Source organism: Saccopteryx bilineata, chromosome 8, assembly GCF_036850765.1.
Source record: "Saccopteryx bilineata isolate mSacBil1 chromosome 8, mSacBil1_pri_phased_curated, whole genome shotgun sequence".
NCBI classification, from domain to species: Eukaryota; Metazoa; Chordata; class Mammalia; order Chiroptera; family Emballonuridae; genus Saccopteryx; species Saccopteryx bilineata.
In genome coordinates, this window is record NC_089497.1 from 72,056,191 (window position 1) to 72,074,395 (window position 18,205).

The 18,205-nt window shown below is 34.9% G+C and overlaps 1 long non-coding RNA gene across 1 annotated transcript in view; it reads right to left on the bottom strand.

The window, feature by feature from the left end:
* LOC136312204 (uncharacterized) overlaps positions 1 to 18,205 on the bottom strand; it is a 66,871-nt gene that overhangs the window by 17,490 nt on the left and 31,176 nt on the right. Inside the window, exon 2 of the long non-coding RNA XR_010726906.1 lies at positions 16,065 to 16,155. This is a non-coding gene — a long non-coding RNA (uncharacterized lncRNA). The remainder of the gene's footprint in view (positions 1 to 16,064; positions 16,156 to 18,205) is intronic.

Genomic DNA, 18,205 nt, shown 5'->3' on the forward strand with positions numbered 1-18,205 from the left:
TTAATGGACTAGTGACAGCACTGAGTGGGCATTATTTGTTGACAGGTTAAAAAAAAAAGTCAGATTAAAAAAAAAAAGTCAACTAAAGGGGGTATAAGGTGAGGTTGTTGAGAAACATGTTTATCATATTCAAGTCCTAACAGGCTCAGCTGGTTTTATATAGCTATTTATGTAGCCACTTTCCGTCTCATAACAAAATCATCACTAGGTAAATCTTCACATAGTTAGCTCATTGATGGGTCAGTATTCAGTTATGATATGCATATCTTTGTTATGTTTTAATCATTTTCCAAAAAAATTATAACTTTCTCTAAAAAACTGACCTTGAAACACAATTTTACATGTACTGGTGCTTTTGTTTGTGTTCAGCAATTTTTTATATCAAATTTTGAATATACTTATAAAGTAGAATGAGTTAGTAGACTTTTCAAAACTTGTAGAATTTCAGGAATAGCTTTATATATTATAGTTTTAACTTGCAACCTTTAATTATTATGGTTTAACACTGATATAATCCATGCAGGAATCAAGAACAGGAGTTGGAGTAGGGATGTCAGATAGCAATGTCACTAACATGAGAACAGCTGGGTCTGGACTCCGTTGAGACCTGGAGAGCATGCTTGTGCAGCAGCCTCAGGATGATCAGTCCTGAAGGGAGGAACTCACAATGGCTCAAGGGCACACGGAGTCATACAAATCAGAATGCCTATTTTATGAATCCAATGAGAAATATAACCTGGCCATTCAGGTTGGCATAAAATTCTTTTCCCATAATCAAAGTATATGAGAAGCCAAATCATGAGAGGCCAGCTTTTGAATTTATCCAGAAATTATCCTCAGGAATCAGAAACAGTTTAAAACTAGGTGAATGGCATATCCCCTTTCTATAGGCAGATTGCTTGGGAAATACAAGATTGTTTGACAAACATAGAGTGAGAACATGAAGTTTTATATTAATGAAATGTTTAAAAAAACTAGGCAAAACCAGCTTGAAATATCTATCCAATACAAGCAATAATCTTGCAACTGCTTTGATTTTTAAAAATTTATTTATGATTTTAATTTATTGTGTTTACATAGATTCAAGTGCCCCCCGAATATATCTTCCTCCCCACCCCCGTGTTCCCCTTGGCCCTCCCCTTAGTATCCTCCCCTCAATGTCTTCTCCCCTTCCCTCCAGGATTTACTGTCCTGTTCTCTATAATGCTGTGTTATGTATATATAATTTCACTAATCTCTTTCCCTTCTCTGATCCCATCTTCTCTTCCACTTTCCCTCTCACTGCTTTCCCTCTGGTCCCATTGATCTTGCTTCTGTTCCATTCCTCAGTTCACATTGTTCATCAGATTCCTCAAATGAGTGAGGTCATATGATATTTTTCTTTCTCTGCCTGGCTTATTTTAGTTAGCATGATAGTTTCCAGGTCCATCCATGTTGTCACAAAAGATAAGCTTTCCTTCTTCCTCACGGCCACATAGTATTCCATTGTGTATATGTACCACTGCTTTTTAATCCACTGGTCCACTGATGGACACGTGGGCTGTTTCCAGATCTTGGCTATTGTGAACAATGCTGCAATAAACATGGGGGTGCATATCTTCTTTTGAATCAGTGATTTGGTGTTCATAGGATGTATTCCTAAAAGTGGGATTTTGATTTATCTCCAAACTAGGCACCAGATATATTCCCAAACCCTAAAGTTAAGATTCGGCTTGCAATGGCAGAATGACAGCATGTGGGTAGATTCTACCAGTGTCTGTTTCTAGAGAGCCTCTCTTTTTCTGATGGTTGAAATAACCCCTTCTTCCTATTTATTTCAATACACACACACTTCTAATGGTCACATTCATTCTTTCGTTTCTTGGTACATACTTTGGAATGAAATTCCTGGGTCAGAAGATGAGCCCATTTCTGTAGGTAATGTCAAATTGTTTTCCAAAATGAATTTATTGATTTATACTCTTATCATCAGTGTGTACCTTCCCTTTGCTCCACATTCTAGTAGCAAACCCTTGTTATTTTTAATTTTTGGCAAGTCAATGTTGTAAATGATATCTTATTGTAGTTTTAACTTCTATTTCCCTGTTATTAATAAACTTGAGCATCTCTTCATTTGTTCTTTGGCCATGCTTTTTATCTGTATCTATTGAAATTACCGCATAAATTTTTCTTTAGCCAGTTAATACAGAAAATTACAAAAAGAATTTTTTTCTTTGAACTCACATTGCATTCCACATGTTACAAAATAGTACCTTTAAAAAATGTTAGATTTATCTTTAATAATATTTTATTTAGGAATTTTACATATGAGTTCACCAATGAGTTTGTCCTATAATTAAATTTTTTCTTATTGTCCTATCTGTCCCGGGCACAAGGTCACTAATCTCAGCCCAGTCTTTATTCCGAAAGAGCCTGGTAATTTGTTTTTTGAGAAGATTTTGAACTGCTAATTCATTTCCTCATTATTTTAGAACCGTTGAAGTGTTTAGTAACTGTTGGGTCAGTTTTGATTGTTTACTTTTTCCTAGAAATCCGTGATTTTTGCCTGACTTATAAGTTTTTAATTTTCTTAGTAAGGTATATTTTATATGTTGTGTATGTGCAGACAGTTGTAAGAACATCCATATATATATAGAATATTCTATGACTTCAGAAAATTCTTTCATGCCACTTTCAGGAAATCCTGTCCTTTACCTCTAAGAAACATTTTTGGTTTTGCTTTCAATCATAGATTCATCTTGTTTTTTCTTGAATTTTACAGAAATTGAATGACATATTATGCATTATTTTGAGTATGAATTCTTTCAAACATGAGATTCTTCATATTGCTGCATGTATCAATGGTTTGTTCCTTTTTATTGTTGAATAACATTCCATTGTGTGAGTATTCCACAACCTGTCTATTCTCTTATTAATGGACATTTCTATCGTTTCCACTTTCAATATTACAGTGGAGACTTACTGGGATGATGACTTCATAGGGATAAAATGTCTAATCATTATGTTGTGCACCCGAAACCATTAGAATATTGTATGTCAACTGTAATTGAAAAATAAATAAACAAACAAACAAATAATGCTGCTCTGAACAATCTTGTTCAGGTCTGTTTATGGATATTTTTCTCTGGTAGATATCTGAGAGTAGAATTGCTGGGTCATAGGATAGATGATTGATAAACTTGATAAGAAACTTCCACATTATCTTCCAAGTTGGTTTTACTGTTTTGTGTTTCATCAGCAAATAGGAGAGTTCTGATGTATTACTTGTTTTGCCAATATCTGGTATTGTTAGGTTTTCTTTTTTCTTTTTAACTACTATAAAAATATTATGTTAATTTCTTTTAAAATTTATTTATTGATTTTAGAGAGAGAGAAAGAAAGACAGGGACATAGATCTGTTCCCATATGTACCCTGACTGGTTGTCAAATTGGCAACCTCTTCACTTCAGGACGATGCCCTAACCAACTGAGCCATCTGGTCAGGGCAGATTTTTCAATTTAACCATTCAAGTGGGTATGTAGTAATATCTCACTGTGGTTTTAACTTGTGTCTTCCTAATGATTTATTATTTTAAGCACCATTTCATGCACATATTTGTCCTTTATATATGTTATTTTATGAAGTGCCTAAAGGCTTTTTTTAAAAACATAGTTGTCTTTTCTTTTTTTCCTATTGATTTACCATTCTTTATATTTTCTTAAATGCAAGCCCTTTGTCAGGAATATAAATGGCAAATATATTGCAAATGTGTTCTCCAAGTTTGTCCCTTGTTTCATTTGCCTAATTGTTTTCTGATTTATAATTTATCAAATTTTTGGAGTTAGTGCTTTTGGGCCTTGTCTAAGAAATCTTTGCACCTACCCCAGATTGTCAGAATATTTTCCTATGTGTTCTATCAGTTTTATAATTTTGGCCTTTACTTCAGATATGTGACTTGTCATGAATTAATGTTTTGGTTTTTTTTCATGGTGTGAGCCACCTGGGCAGAACCACAACAAATTATATTTTTGAAATTTTATTTCTAATTCTTTGTTGCTAAAGCATACAAATACAATTACTTTTAGTATGTTGACTTGTATTCTACAATTTTGCTAAATTTCTTAGTTCCAGCAATTTTTTTATTTGGATTTCTATATACAAAATCGTGCTGTGTGCAAATAAAGACAACTTTACTTTTTCCTTTTGTTCTTTTTATTTATTTACTTACCTATTTTTTAACCTTATTACATTTCCAAGATCTCCACTAAAATGTTTTTTAATATAAGTGGTGAGAGTATATATCATTTCTTTGTTCTTGATTTTAGGAAATAGCCTTCAAAATGTTATCTTAAGTATGGTGTTAAAGGAGTTTTTTTCATAGATATCCTTTATTAGATAGTGGAAGTTACATTCTCTTTCTAGTTTACTGAGAGCTTTCATTATGACTGAGTGTTAAATTTTATCAAATACTTATTTTCTACTTCTATTTGAGATGTATATATAATTTTTTTTCTTATTCTGTTAATTTACTATATTAAATGATAGACTTTAAATATTAAATCTACCTCGCCTTGATGAGATAAATTTCACTTGGTTATAATGTATTATTTTTCTCATATATTCCTGGATTTGTTTTGCACTTATTTTGTTGCATATTTTTTATTTCTTTATTTGTGGGATATATTTGCCTTCAATTTGTGTTTTTGTGTGTAATTTTTTTTCAGGTTTTATTATGGTTGTGCTGACTTTATAAAATGAGATGGGACACATAGCCTCCTACATTTCTTGAAAGAATTGGCATAAAATCAGCCTTATTTCTTTCATAGAAATAAATTCAGGGTCTAGAGTTATCTTTGTAAGAATTTCTTTTTAGTTATAAATGTAATTTTATAAAATAAATAAAGGGCTATTGAAGTTTTCTATTTTTTCTTATGTTAGTTTTAATAATTAGTGTCTCTCAAAAAATAGTCCATTTCATCTTTAATGTTGAACTGTTCTTAGTGTTCCTTTATTGTTCTTTTTTAAATTTTTTTATAAATTTTTATTAATGATAATGGGGTCACATCAATAAATCAGGGTACATATATTCAAAGAAAACATGTCCAGATTATCTTGTCATTCACTTATGTTGCATACCCATTACCCAAATTCAGATTGTCCTCCGTCACATTATCTAGTTTTCTTTGTGCCCCTCCCCCTCCCCCTCTCCTCCTTCCCTCCCGCACCCCCCTCCCCTCACCCCCAGTAACCACCACACTCTTGTCCATGTCTCTGAGTCTCGTTTATATGTCCCACCAATGTATGGAATCATGTAGTTCTTGGTTTTTTCTGATTTACTAATTTCACTCCGTATAATGTTATCAAGATCCCACCATTTTGTTGTAAATGATCCGATGTCATCATTTCTTATGGCTGAGTAGTATTCCATAGTGTATATGTGCCACATCTCCTTTATCCAGTCTTATATTGAAGGGCTTTTTGGTTGTTTTCATGTTTTGGCCACTGTGAACAATGCTGCAATGAACATGGGGCTACATGTGTCTTTACGTATCAATGTTTCTGAGTTTTGGGGGTATATACCCAGTAGAGGGATTGCTGGGTCATAAGGTAGTTCTATTTTCAGTTTTTTGAGGAACCACCATACTTTCTTCCATAATGGTTGCACTACTTTACAGTCCCCAAAACAGTGAATGAGGGTTCCTTTTTCTCCACAGCCTCTCCAGCATTTGCTATTACCTGTCTTGTTGATAATAGCTAATCTAACAGGTGTGAGGTGGTATCACATTGTAGTTTTGATTTGCATTTCTCTAATAACTAATGAAGATGAGCATCTCTTCATATATCTGTTGGCCATCTGTATTTCTTCCTGGGAGAATTCTCTGTTCATGTCCTCTTCCCATTTTTTTATTGGATTGTTTGTTTGTTGTTGAGTTTTATAAGTTCTTTGTAAATTTTAGATACTAGGCCCTTATCTGAGCTGTTGTTTGAAAATATCATTTCACATTTAGTTGGCTGTCTGTTTATTTTGTTGTCTGTTTCTCTTGCTGAGCAAAAACTTTTTAGTCTGATGTAGTCCCATTCATTTATCTTTGCCTTCACTTCTCTTGCCTTTGGAGTCAAATTCATAAAATGCTCTTTAAAACCCAGGTCCATGAGTTTAATACCTATGTCTTCTTCTATGAACTTTATTATTTCAGGTCTTATATTTAGGTCTTTGATCAATTTTGAATTAATTTTCGTACAAGGGGACAAGCTGTCGTCGAGTTTCATTCTTTTGCATGTGGCTTTCCAGTTTTCCCAGCACCATTTGTTGAAGAGGCTTTCTTTTCTCCATTGTGTGTTGTTGGCCCCTTTATCAAAAATTATTTGACCATATATATGTGGTTTTATTTCTGGACTTTCTGTTCTGTTCCATTGGTTTGAGTGTCTGTTTTTCTGCCAATATCATGCTGTTTTGATTGTTGTGGCCCTATAATATAGTTTGAAGTCAGGTATTGTAATGCCTCCAGCTTCATTCTTTTTCCTTAGGATTGCTTTGGTTAATCGGGGTTTTTTATAGTTCCATATAAATCTGATGATTTTTTGTTCCATTTCTTTAAAGAATGTCATAGGAATTTTGATGGGAATTGCATTAAATTTATATATTGCTTTGGGTAATATGGCCATTTTGATTATATTTATTCTTCCTACCCATGAACAAGGAATATTTTTCCAACTCATTGTATCTTTTTCGATTTCCCTTAACAATGCTTTGTAGTTTTCGTTATATAGGTCCTTTACATTCTTTGTTATGTTTATTCCTAGGTATTTTATTTTTTTTGTTGCAATCGTGAAGGGAATTATTTTTTTGAGTTCGTTTTCTAATATTTCATTGTTGGCATAGAGAAAGGCTATGGACTTTTGTATGCTAATTTTGTATCCTGCAACCTTACTGTATTGGTTTATTGTTTCTAGTAATCTTTTTGTGGAGTCTTTAGGGTTTTCGATGTATAGGATCATATCATCTGCAAAAAGTGATACCTTTACTTCTTCATTTCTGATATGGATGCCTTTTATTTCTTTCTCTTGTCTGATTGCTCTGGCCAGAACTTCTAGCACCACGTTAAATAAGAGTGGAGAGAGTGGACAACCCTGTCTTGTTCCTGATTTAAGGTGGAAAGTCCTCAGTTTTATGCCATTTAGTATGATGCTGGCTGATGGTTTATCATATATGGCCTTTATCATGTTGAGATATTTTCCTTCTATACCCATTATGTTGAGTGTCTTAAACATAAAGTTGTGTTGTATTTTATCGAATGCCTTTTCTGCATTTATTGATAAGATCATGTGGGTTTTTTTCTTTTTTTTATTGATGTGGTGTATTACGTTAACCGTTTTACGTATGTTGAACCATCCTTGAGATTCTGGGATGAATCCCACTTGATCATGATGTATTATTTTTTTTTTAATATGTTGTTGTATTCGATTTGCCAATATTTTGTTTAGTATTTTAGCATCTGTATTCATTAGAGATATTGGTCTGTGGTTTTCTTTTTTTGTGCCATCCTTGCCTGGTTTTGGTATGAGGGTTATGTTGGCCTCATAAAATGTGTTTGGAAGTATTGCTTCTTCTTCAATTTTTTGGAAGACCTTCAGTAGAATAGGGACCAAGTCTTCTTTGAATGTTTGATAGAATTCACTAATATAGCTGTCTGGGCCTGGACTTTTATTTTTGGGGAGGTTTTTAATGGTTTTTTCTGTTTCTTCTCTACTAATAGGTCTGTTTAGGCTTTCTGCTTCTTCATGACTCAGTCTAGGAAGGTTGTATTGTTCTAGGAATTTATCCATTTCGTGTAGGTTGTTGAATTTAGTGGCATAAAGTTTTTCATAGTAGTCTACAGTAATTCTTTGTATATCTACAATGTCCGTGGTAATTTCTCCTCTTTCATTTTGGATTTTGTTTATATGAGTTCTTTCTCTTTTTTCCTTGGTAAGTGTTGCCAAGGGTTTGTCAATTTTGTTGATCTTTTCAAAGAACCAGCTCCTTGTTCTATTAATTTTTTCTATAGTTTTTCTGTTCTCTATTTCATTTATTTCTGCTCTGATTTTTATTATCTCCTTTCTTCGGCTGATTTTGGGTTGTTTTTGTTTTTCTTTTTCCAGTTCCTTAAGGTGTGAAGTTAAGTGGTTCACTTGGGCTCTCTCTTGTTTGTTCATATATGCCTGAAGTGATATGAACTTCCCTCTTATAACTGCTTTTGCTGCATCCCAGAGATTCTGATATGTTGTATTGTCATTTTCATTTGTTTGTATATATCTTTTGATCTCTTTACTTATTTCTTCTTTGACCTATTCATTTTTTAAAAGTATGTTGTTTAGTTTCCACATTTTTGTGGTTTTTTTTTCCTCTTTTTTGCAGTTGAATTCTAGTTTCAAGGCTTTACGATCAGAAAATATGCTTGGTACAATTTTAATTTTTCTGAATTTGCTGATGTTATTTTTATGGCCCAACATATGGTCAATTCTTGGGAATGTTCCATGTACACTAGAGAAAAATGTATACTCTGTCACTTTGGGATGAAGTGTCCTGTAAATGTCTATCATATCCAGATTCTCTAGTGTTTCGTTTAAGGCCACTATATCTTTATTGATTTTCTGTTTGGATGACTGATCAAACAGAAGAGCCGTCAGCGGTGTATTGAGGTCTCCAAGTATGATTGTATTTTTGTCAGTTTTTGTTTTTAGGTCAATAAGTAGCTGTCTTATATATTTTGGTGCTCCTTGGTTTGGTGCATATATATTAAGGACTGTTATGTCTTCTTGATTCAGCATCCCCTTAATCATTATGAAATGACCATTTTTGTCTCTGAGTACTTTTGCTGTCTTGTAGTCAGCATTATTAGATATGAGTATTGCTACGCCTGCTTTTTTTTTTGGATGTTATTTGCTTGGAGTATTGTTTTCCAGCCTTTTACTTTGAATTTGTTTTTACCCTTGTTGCTTAGATGTGTTTCTTGTAGGCAGCATACAGTTGGATTTTCTTTTTTAATCCATTCTGCTACTCTGTGTCTTTTTATTGGTGAGATTAATCCATTTACGTTTAGTGTAATTATTGACACTTGTGGATTCCCTATTGCCATTTTATAAATTGCTTTCTGTTAGTTTTGTATCTTGTTTGATTCTTCTCTTTTGTTTTTCTATCATTTGTTTTTGTTTGTTTGTATTCCATACTTCTTTCCTCTGTTGCTACCTTTTTTAAGTCATGTGCTTTTGTGGTGGTTTTTTCAAGGGTGGTTACCATGAAGTAATGAAAAGGGTACCTACCATATTCATTGTAGTAGCCTATCTTGTGAGTGTTTCTGCACTTCATCATCTTTTGCTACTGTTAATCTCTGTCCTCTCCCCCCCTTTTTTTTTTGCTTTTGTTGTCACAGTTCAAATTTGGTTTTATTGTGTTCTTGGTGAAGCTTTTACTTGTAATTTTGTTTTGTTTTGTTCTTTGGATCTGGTTGGAAAACCCCCTTTAGAATTTCCTGGAGTGGGGGTTTTCTGATCATAAATTCCCTCATCTTTTCTGTATTTGTGAATGTTTTTATTTCTCCTTCATACTTGAAGAATAACTTTGATGAGTATAGTATTCTTGGCTGAAAGTTCCTCTCTTTCAGGACTTTAACTATTGAGGCCCACTCTCTTCTAGCTTGTAGAGTTTCTGCTGAAAAATCTGATGATAATCTAATAGGCCTTCCTTTATATGTTGTATTCTTCTTTTCCCTGGCCGCCTTGAGAATTTTTTCTTTGTCATTGATTTGTGTCATTTTCATTATGATGTGCCTTGGAATAGGTTTGTTGTGGTTAAGAAAACTCGGTGTTCTGTTTGCTTCTTGAATTTGCGGCTTTAGTTCTTTCCACAGCTTGGGAAGTTCTCGTCTATTATTTCTTTGAATAAATTCTCCATTCCATTTTCTCTCTCTTCTCCCTCTGATATACTTATTATCCTTATGTTATTCTTTATGATGGAGTCAGACAATTCCTGTAGGGCTTTCTCATTTTTTTTTTTTAATTTTTGAGTCTCTCTCTTCTTCTCTCTGTTGTGCCTGAAGTTGCTTGTCTTCTATGTCATTAATCCTACCTTCTATCTGGCCTGTTTTATTAGCTAAGCTTGTTACCTCGTTTTTCATTTCATGAATTGAGTTTTTCATCTCTGTTTGATTTGTTTTTATAGTTTTAATTTCCTTGCTAATATATTCTTTGTGTTCATTGAGTTGTTTTCTGACCTCCCCAAATTGCCTTTCGTGTTTTCTTGTATATCTCTGAGTATTTTTAGGATTTCTATTTTAATTTCTCTGTCATTTAGCTCTAAGGTTTCCAATATATTAAATTTTTTCTCCATAGATTTTTCCACATCTATCTGTGTTATTTCTCTTTCTTTGTATCCATGATATTTGATTTCCTTTTTCTTAATGGCACCTGAGGGTGGTCTTGTTGATAGCACTTCGCCTTCAGGGTGTGAAACTCTTGGATGCTCCAAGAATAGATTTTTCTGTCTCTGGTTGTTGAACTTGTTGAAATTTTGGGGAGATTTTTCGGTCTGTGTCCTCACGGCACCATTTCTACGACGTCACTCCTTTATTGTTCTTTTAATGTTTTTAGGATCTAAATCAATGTCCTCCTTTTATTTACTCTTTTTCTTGATCAGTATTGCTTTAGGTTTATCAATTTTATTAATCTTTACCAAGAGTCAACTTTTGCAATTTTTGATATATTTTCTATTGTTAGTTTTCTATTTCTATTTCTAATCTTATCATTATTATTTAAAATATTTTATTTTTCTTTCCTTCTTAGAAAGCTTTAATTCAATTTTCTTTTTCTAATTTCTTAAGCTGAAGATCTATATCACAAATTTTATTTTCTAATATATGCTATAAATTTCCTTCTAAGCACTGCTTTAACTATATCCCACAAATTTTGTTATTTTGTGTTTTTATTATCATTCAGTTAAAAATATTATAAAAATTTCTTTGCATTTTTATTTTGCTCCTGGTTATTAGAAATTTAATTTTTAGGTGACCCCATTTCTATATTTTCTAACATAAAAAATAATATACTAATGATTTTCATGTATTTGTTTCTTTATTTTTATCTTTTTACATCAAACTTAATTTTTAACTTCTAAGAGCTGCTATATCTCTAGTTATATGTCTTTGTTCATGCATTCTACATTTAGGCCTTCTCTCTGTCTGGGTTAGCTTTGCCAATATTTTATTACTTTTTTCAAAGAACTAATATTCAGCCCTGTTACTACTTTTTTCCTTTTGAGTAGACTGTATCTTTTTATAGTAGGTTTAGGTTCATTGCAAAATTGAATGGAAGGTACAGAGAGTTCCTGTATGCTCCCTGTCACTATACACTCACACCTCTCCCCACTAATAACATCCCATACTAAGGTACATTTCTTACAATTGTTGGGCCTACACTGACACATCATTTTAACCCAAATTTACAATGGATATTACAGGTTACTCTTGGTGTTGAATATTCTACAAGTTTTGACAAATGTATAATATTATATGTATCAACCATTATAATGTCATAAAGAATAGTTTAACTTCCCTAAATATCCTCTATTTATTCCTTCCCACCTCTACTCCCTTAGCATCAACTGAAATTTATATTGTCTTTATAGTTTTGCCCTTTTCAGAATGTCATATAATTAAAATTTTATAGTATGTAGCCTTTTGATTGGCTTCTTTCATACAGTAATATGCATGTAAGTTTCTTCCCATTTTTTTATGGCTTAATAGATCATTTCTTTTTAGTGCTGAATAATATTCCATTGCCTGAATGTTTATTTGCCTATTCACCTATTGAAGCAACTTGGTTGCTTTCATGTTTTGACAATTATGAATAAAGTTGCTATAAATAGCCATGTGCAGGTTTTTGTGTGGATATAAGTTTTCAGCCCATTTCGGTAAATACCAAGGAGTACAATTGCTGGATCGTATGGTAAAAGTATGTTTAGTTTTTAAAGAAACTGTTAAATTCTTTTCTAAAATGACCATTTTGCATTCCACCAGCAATAAATGAAGAGTTCCTATTGCTCCACATCCTTGTCAGCATTTAGAATTGTCAGTATTCTGCATTTTTACCATTCTGTAGCAGTGTAGTGGTATATTATTGTCATTTTAGTTCGCAATTACCTGATGACATATGATGTCATCTTTTCAAATGCTTTTTTGCCATCTATCTATTTTCTTTGATGAGTATCTGTTCAGGTCTATTGACTATTTTTTTATTCAGTATGTTTGTATTCTTATTGCTATATATTTTGGATGACAGTCCTTTATTATCTATGTCTTTTGCAAATATTTTCTCCCAGTCTGTCACAGTTTGTCTTCTAATTCTCTTGAGATCCATTTTTTAAATCTTTCTTTTCCTATTACATTGAGCTTTTCTGTTATCTTTATTATTTCCTCCCTTTTAATATCCTTGAATTTATTTTGACTCTTCAAATTTTAATTGATTTATTTGGCCATTATTCTAACTAAGTAGGATACTCAATTTATCTATTATCAGCCTATCTTTCTTTCTAATGATATTTAGATAATAAATCTCTTTTCAAGTGCCACTTTAGCTGCATCTCCTAAGTTTTGGTGGATAAAAATAAAAATATATAAAAAAAAATTTCTACCAACCAAAATTTTACAAAATGTGACTAAATTGACACTTAAGAAATTACTAAATATCTGTTAAAATTTTCTGTTATTGATTTTTAAAAATCACATCTTGTTCTGAAAGTCTATTTTATGTAATATGGATTTTAAAATGTGTTGAATATTGCTTTATGATCTAGATTAGAACATAAGAAACTCTTAAAAATACTACATGCTTACATAAGAAAATATGTATTATCCAGTTTGAGGTGTACTCTATAATTTTGATCATTCAAATATCTGATGACTCTCATTAATGCAAACTTATTTCTTCATGCATTTGTACTTTTCACTTTACCTGATAGAATTCTTTGGGGCCTGGTTTTATAGTTGAGTTCTTTTTTTTTTTTTTAATAATGTCTTTGCTGACTCCCCAGAGGTGCATTTAATTTGTAGCACTCTTTTTTTAAAAATATTTTATTTATTGATTTTTTTTAGAGAGAGAGGAGTGAGAGAGAGACAGAGAGAGAGAGAAGGGGGAGGAGCAGGAAGCATCAACTCCCATATGTGCCTTGACCAGGCAAGCCCAAGGTTTCGAACCGGCGACCTCAGTGTTCCAGGTCGACGCTTTATCCCACTGCGCCACCACAGGTCAGGCCTAGTTGAGTTCTTTAAAAAAGATTTGCTTTTGTTTTTGCCAGGGGTCTGAGGTGATTACTAATTTAGGAAACCTTTAACTGAATTTTCAGCTGGGAAAATTGATGTGGTTGCACAGATGGAAAAATTCCAGCCCCAAACTTAAATGAGAGCAGTTTGATGTAGATTGGACTTGCCAGAGGGGTATACTTTCCTTTTGTTTTCTGCTCCTCCCAGAGCCAAGACCATGATCAGTATATATTTTCAACATCTCTTTCCATGGAGCACATGTTTCCCAAGTTCAGGGACTGGTGGGCTCACTGTTATGCAATTGCATCTTTGTGCAGAGGCCATTAGTTTGAAGTCTTACATTGTAGAGGTCTTAGGCCTGCTTGTCCAAGTTTTTAAAACTTCCCTCCTTTCTACCTTAATAGAATTGAGTTAAAATACCTCATTTTGGGTGGGTACTATTAGTCAGAGTAGGTTAAGTGCTATTGCAATAATAAATTAATTCTGAATCTTTTACTTGCTTATGACACCTGTCTTGAGCAATTGAGGGGAGAGTTGTGCTCCATGGAATCACCTAGGGACCGAGGCTGATATAGGTTTTGCCATCTGGGCTCATGACTTGGCCATTTGTTAAAGCAAAAGAACGGAAGAGAGACCACACAAGGCATTTTACTGCCTCAGCTGTGAAGTGACTCACATCATCAACAGGTGCACAATCTCATTTTTTTTTTTTTTCTTTTCATTTTTCTGAAGCTGGAAACAGGGAGAGACAGTCAGACAGACTCCCGCATGCGCCCGACCGGGATCCACCCGGCACGCCCACCAGGGGCGAAGCTCTGCCCACCAGGGGGCGATACTCTGCCCATCCTGGGCGTCGCCATGTTGCGACCAGAGCCACTCTAGCGTTGGGGCAGAGGCCACAGAGCCATCCCCAGCGCCCGGGCCATCTTTGCTCCTATGGAGCCTTGGCTGCGGGAGGGGACGAGAGAGACAGAGAGGAAAGCGCGGCGGAGGGGTGGAGAAGCAAATGGGCGCTTCTCCTGTGTGCCCTGGCCGGGAATCGAACCCGGGTCCTCCGCACGCTAGGCCGACGCTCTACCGCTGAGCCAACCGGCCAGGGCTCACAATCTCATTTTTAAGGGGACTGGGAAATGTAGTTTTCTGAGCAGCCAGGAAAAAGGAAAATAAAATAAGATTTGGTGATCATATACCATTTGTCCTGGTGATAGCCATTATATGTTACCTAATATTCTATGAGTGTTCTAGTTCTTGAGTTAGCAGCTTCTGTTGATGGACAAGAATTAACCTCCTCTTTATATGTTTTTTAAAGGAGTTATACATACTTTAACATGTATATTATGTTAAATTATATTTTTAAAAATCAGATTATTAAAAATAAACCTTCAAATCCAAAATGTGTACTGCAAAGCTGACTGGGTCCAATTTGATTTTAAGACCAACCAACAACAAAAAGTATATATTGTGGTAGTCTGAGAAAGGCAGGCAATTTATCAGCAGTCTAGTGCTTCCTTATAAGATCTGGCAGTCTGGCTCCAGTTGCTTCAGCGTACTACTACCTCATCTAGGAAAGTTGTTAAACATGCAAATTGTATGCAAATTTTGATTATTACTATTTTTGATCACAGATAGACTTTTCTTACATATGGAAACAGCCAGTTTTCCTTTAAAAGTTATTTAAGGATGAGCACACCGTACTGGACAACACAGGGAAATTCACAGAGACCTTATAAAACTTTGTATACAACTGCGACAGAGACAGACTTCACCCACATCTATTCTATTGGTTCCCTCTGTAGACTGCTTTGCTTTAGTCAGTTATCTGACTTCTTTAACAATGAAGTTGTGTTCTTTTGTTTTTCCAGCAGAGTTGTAGGAAGTCCCATTGTTTCTTTTCTTCAGCTGCAGGTGAGTGCTAGAGGGACTAAAAATGGAACAGCCAACCCTCTTTAACTCTCTGATGTTTGTGTTAATTTTAATAAGTACTTTCTGAAGTTAGGCTCCAACTGTCAAGTGGAAACACAATAAGAGCAGGCAAGAAAATAATACTAAAGGCAAATACTTGCCTGGAGAAATAATCCTAATGGCTGCTTACTCCTTCTTCCTTTACAGCTGATCTGGAAGTGGGATTGGAGGGATAACTGGTGTCTTTCGTCTTTTTGAGTTGGAGAAGAATACTTTTGTTGACGCAGTGGTCGTGTTGAGTCAGAGGGGCCCATGATCCAGGGTGAGGCCCATGATCCAGGGTGAAGTCCATGCAGGTAGAGACTTAATTAAGGATGTTTTCTCTAAACTTTTTCCAGGCTTAAATTCAGGATACAAACATTTTATTATGCTTTGAAAATGAGGTGAGACTACTTTTCTCCTTCTCATTTTGGCACTTGGGTTCACATATGGGTGGAATCTGAGCTTTAGAGGCAGATGAAAGCTGCCTTACTTACAAGCTGTGTGACTCTTGGCACTTATTTATTTTATAAAATGGGATTCATAATACATTCTGAATTGTTGTGAAGATGTGTGATACATAACATATAACAGACACTTTGTAAGTGGTAGCTATTATTATTAAATGTAATGCTTAGAAGTATTAGGAACCCTACATTATATTCAGTTTATGTAGCTATGTCTTAATTTATCCTGTTATTTGGATCCATATTTCCAAAATGTTTACAGACTTCCTGGGAAATGGCTTGTCCTTAGATAGATGAGGTTGTCATTGTGTTTGCAGAGACATGTAGGAAATATCAGAGCAAGAATGAACCTTCAAAAACAGAGTAATGTCAACTTCTTACCTCAAGTAGAATATGTGTACATCCCATTAGCGTCCTGTGTGCCAATGTGCCTTTGAAGTCATTTCACTTTTCTGTGTGCTGTTTTTTTCATCTGTAAAAAGAGGGTGTTAGTTAATCTCCAAATTCTTTTTTAACTCAAGCCCCCAATTGGTTTATTGATGAGATGAGAGATGACATGAACCAGAGACTCTGGGTTTAGAAACTATGGAGTTCTATCATGAAATTGTTCCCTGAGAGGCAACTTACTATCTCGTATCTGTTGTAGGAGGTAGGAAAAGGCTGTAAGGCTCAAATACAGAGTATTACTGTCTTAACCACAAAGCTTTGTTGTACAACAAAAGTCCAAATTACTTGCAAATTAGAGGAATTAATTGGCCTGCAAAATACCTAGGACTAAGATCATCTGAAGCTGGAAAACAGGCTGCCTTCTGAAACACAGTATATGACCATTTTCTATGGCTCTTCCATTTCCATTTCAAGGCACAACCTCTCAACACATGCATTTATTCCATGAAAAATATTTTCCACACTGCTTGGGCATAACCTGGGTATCAAGTGCCAACAAGCATTCTTCACTCACACAAGTTGAACAGTGTGACATCATTCATGCTATTACAAAACTTGCATTTAAGAAGCCAGAGAAATATTAGTAATCTCCTCTAAAACATTTTGAATTTGGTACTATTATAAATATACCTTTTAAATATATTAAGTAGGAGATAAGATAACAATAATGACCTCTGACTTCCTGAAGGAGTTGAGGAGGATGATTGTCTTATTTATCTTTATTTACTTAGCACCTTTAAAAGGCAAAAGGATATTTAAATATTGAAGAGAATATTTAATATTTGTTTCAGGGATTTTAAATTGAATTTATTTTTTGAGTTAACAGAGCACTTTCTCAAGTGTTTTACTAAATTTTTTTCCTCAAATCAGTATTTTCATCCTGATTATCTCATTTAACTTTTAAAAAAAACACTTTTTTTGAGTTATTTTGAAAACTAGGAGTAATTCTTCACCTGGGTTCTGATAATGAATTGAAAGTCCATCTACCCTTAGACCCTTAACCATTATTTAACCTCTCAAACCTTGTTTGTTTTGTTTTAATTTGTAAAATGCCTTTGTTGTTTTTTGTTTTAGTCAATATTAGACAGCAAGTGTGTGCATAAAAGCTTTTAGCAGAATGCCTGGCACTCGGGAGCTCTTACTATTGTCATGAATTAAGCCCTTTCCCCCTCTGCTATGATATGACATATTCTGCTGGAAAATCAAGACCAGCTGCTTTTTACTTTATTAAATCTAGCAAGTATCCCTTTTTGGATCGAGGAGATATAGGATTTCAGAATTATCACATGAAATTAAAAATGCTAGCCCCTCTGCCTAAGGGTGATCCCCTGACTTTCTGAGCAGCTACTCAGCCTGAACTACTGGAAAAAGAAAAGTCAGGACAAAGCCCCCACACAGAGTGGAATGATTCATGTGCAGACGCCTCTCTGATTCATAACAAGGGAGGAAATCATCCTGTCATTCCCAGAAGACTGCAGAGCCAGCCTCATTTGGCAGAGACTGTGGGGGCTCCCAGCTTCCGGGCACAGTTTGGCTGCATTCTGTGTGCTTGGTGATGACCAAATCGGTGAAAAATATAGCTGAGCAGCAGGGCTGAGGACTCATGGAGGTACTGCGGGTAATTAGAGATTCATTACAATCCCATAGTTTGTATCATGGCTCCGGGTCAGCACAGGGTCACTGCACATGGCAAACTTAGGGAGCTGTGTCTGGAAGGATGACACCAGCTAAGAGAGGCTGGGAGAGCGAAGCAGACAGGGATGAGGAGCCAGGGGTCTGGGGCGCAGATACACAGCCAGGGACTGGCGACAGCCCGGATGTGGGGCAGTGGGCCCCCGTGACTCTGGGGAAGGGAGCGAACAGAGGCAGCTGAATGGGCTTCCCTACCGCCATCCCTGCCATCTCCAATTAACCTCCTAAACCAAGGCTTCCCAGAAGCTGGCGTGTCAGGGGCCAGTCCAGTTTCAAAAACTATAGTGGCCTGACATGGGGTAGCCAACTTTTTATTTTGAAGAGTAATGACATTGAAAACCAACAAAACAGTTGCCATCCACTATCACCATCATTTCAGAAGA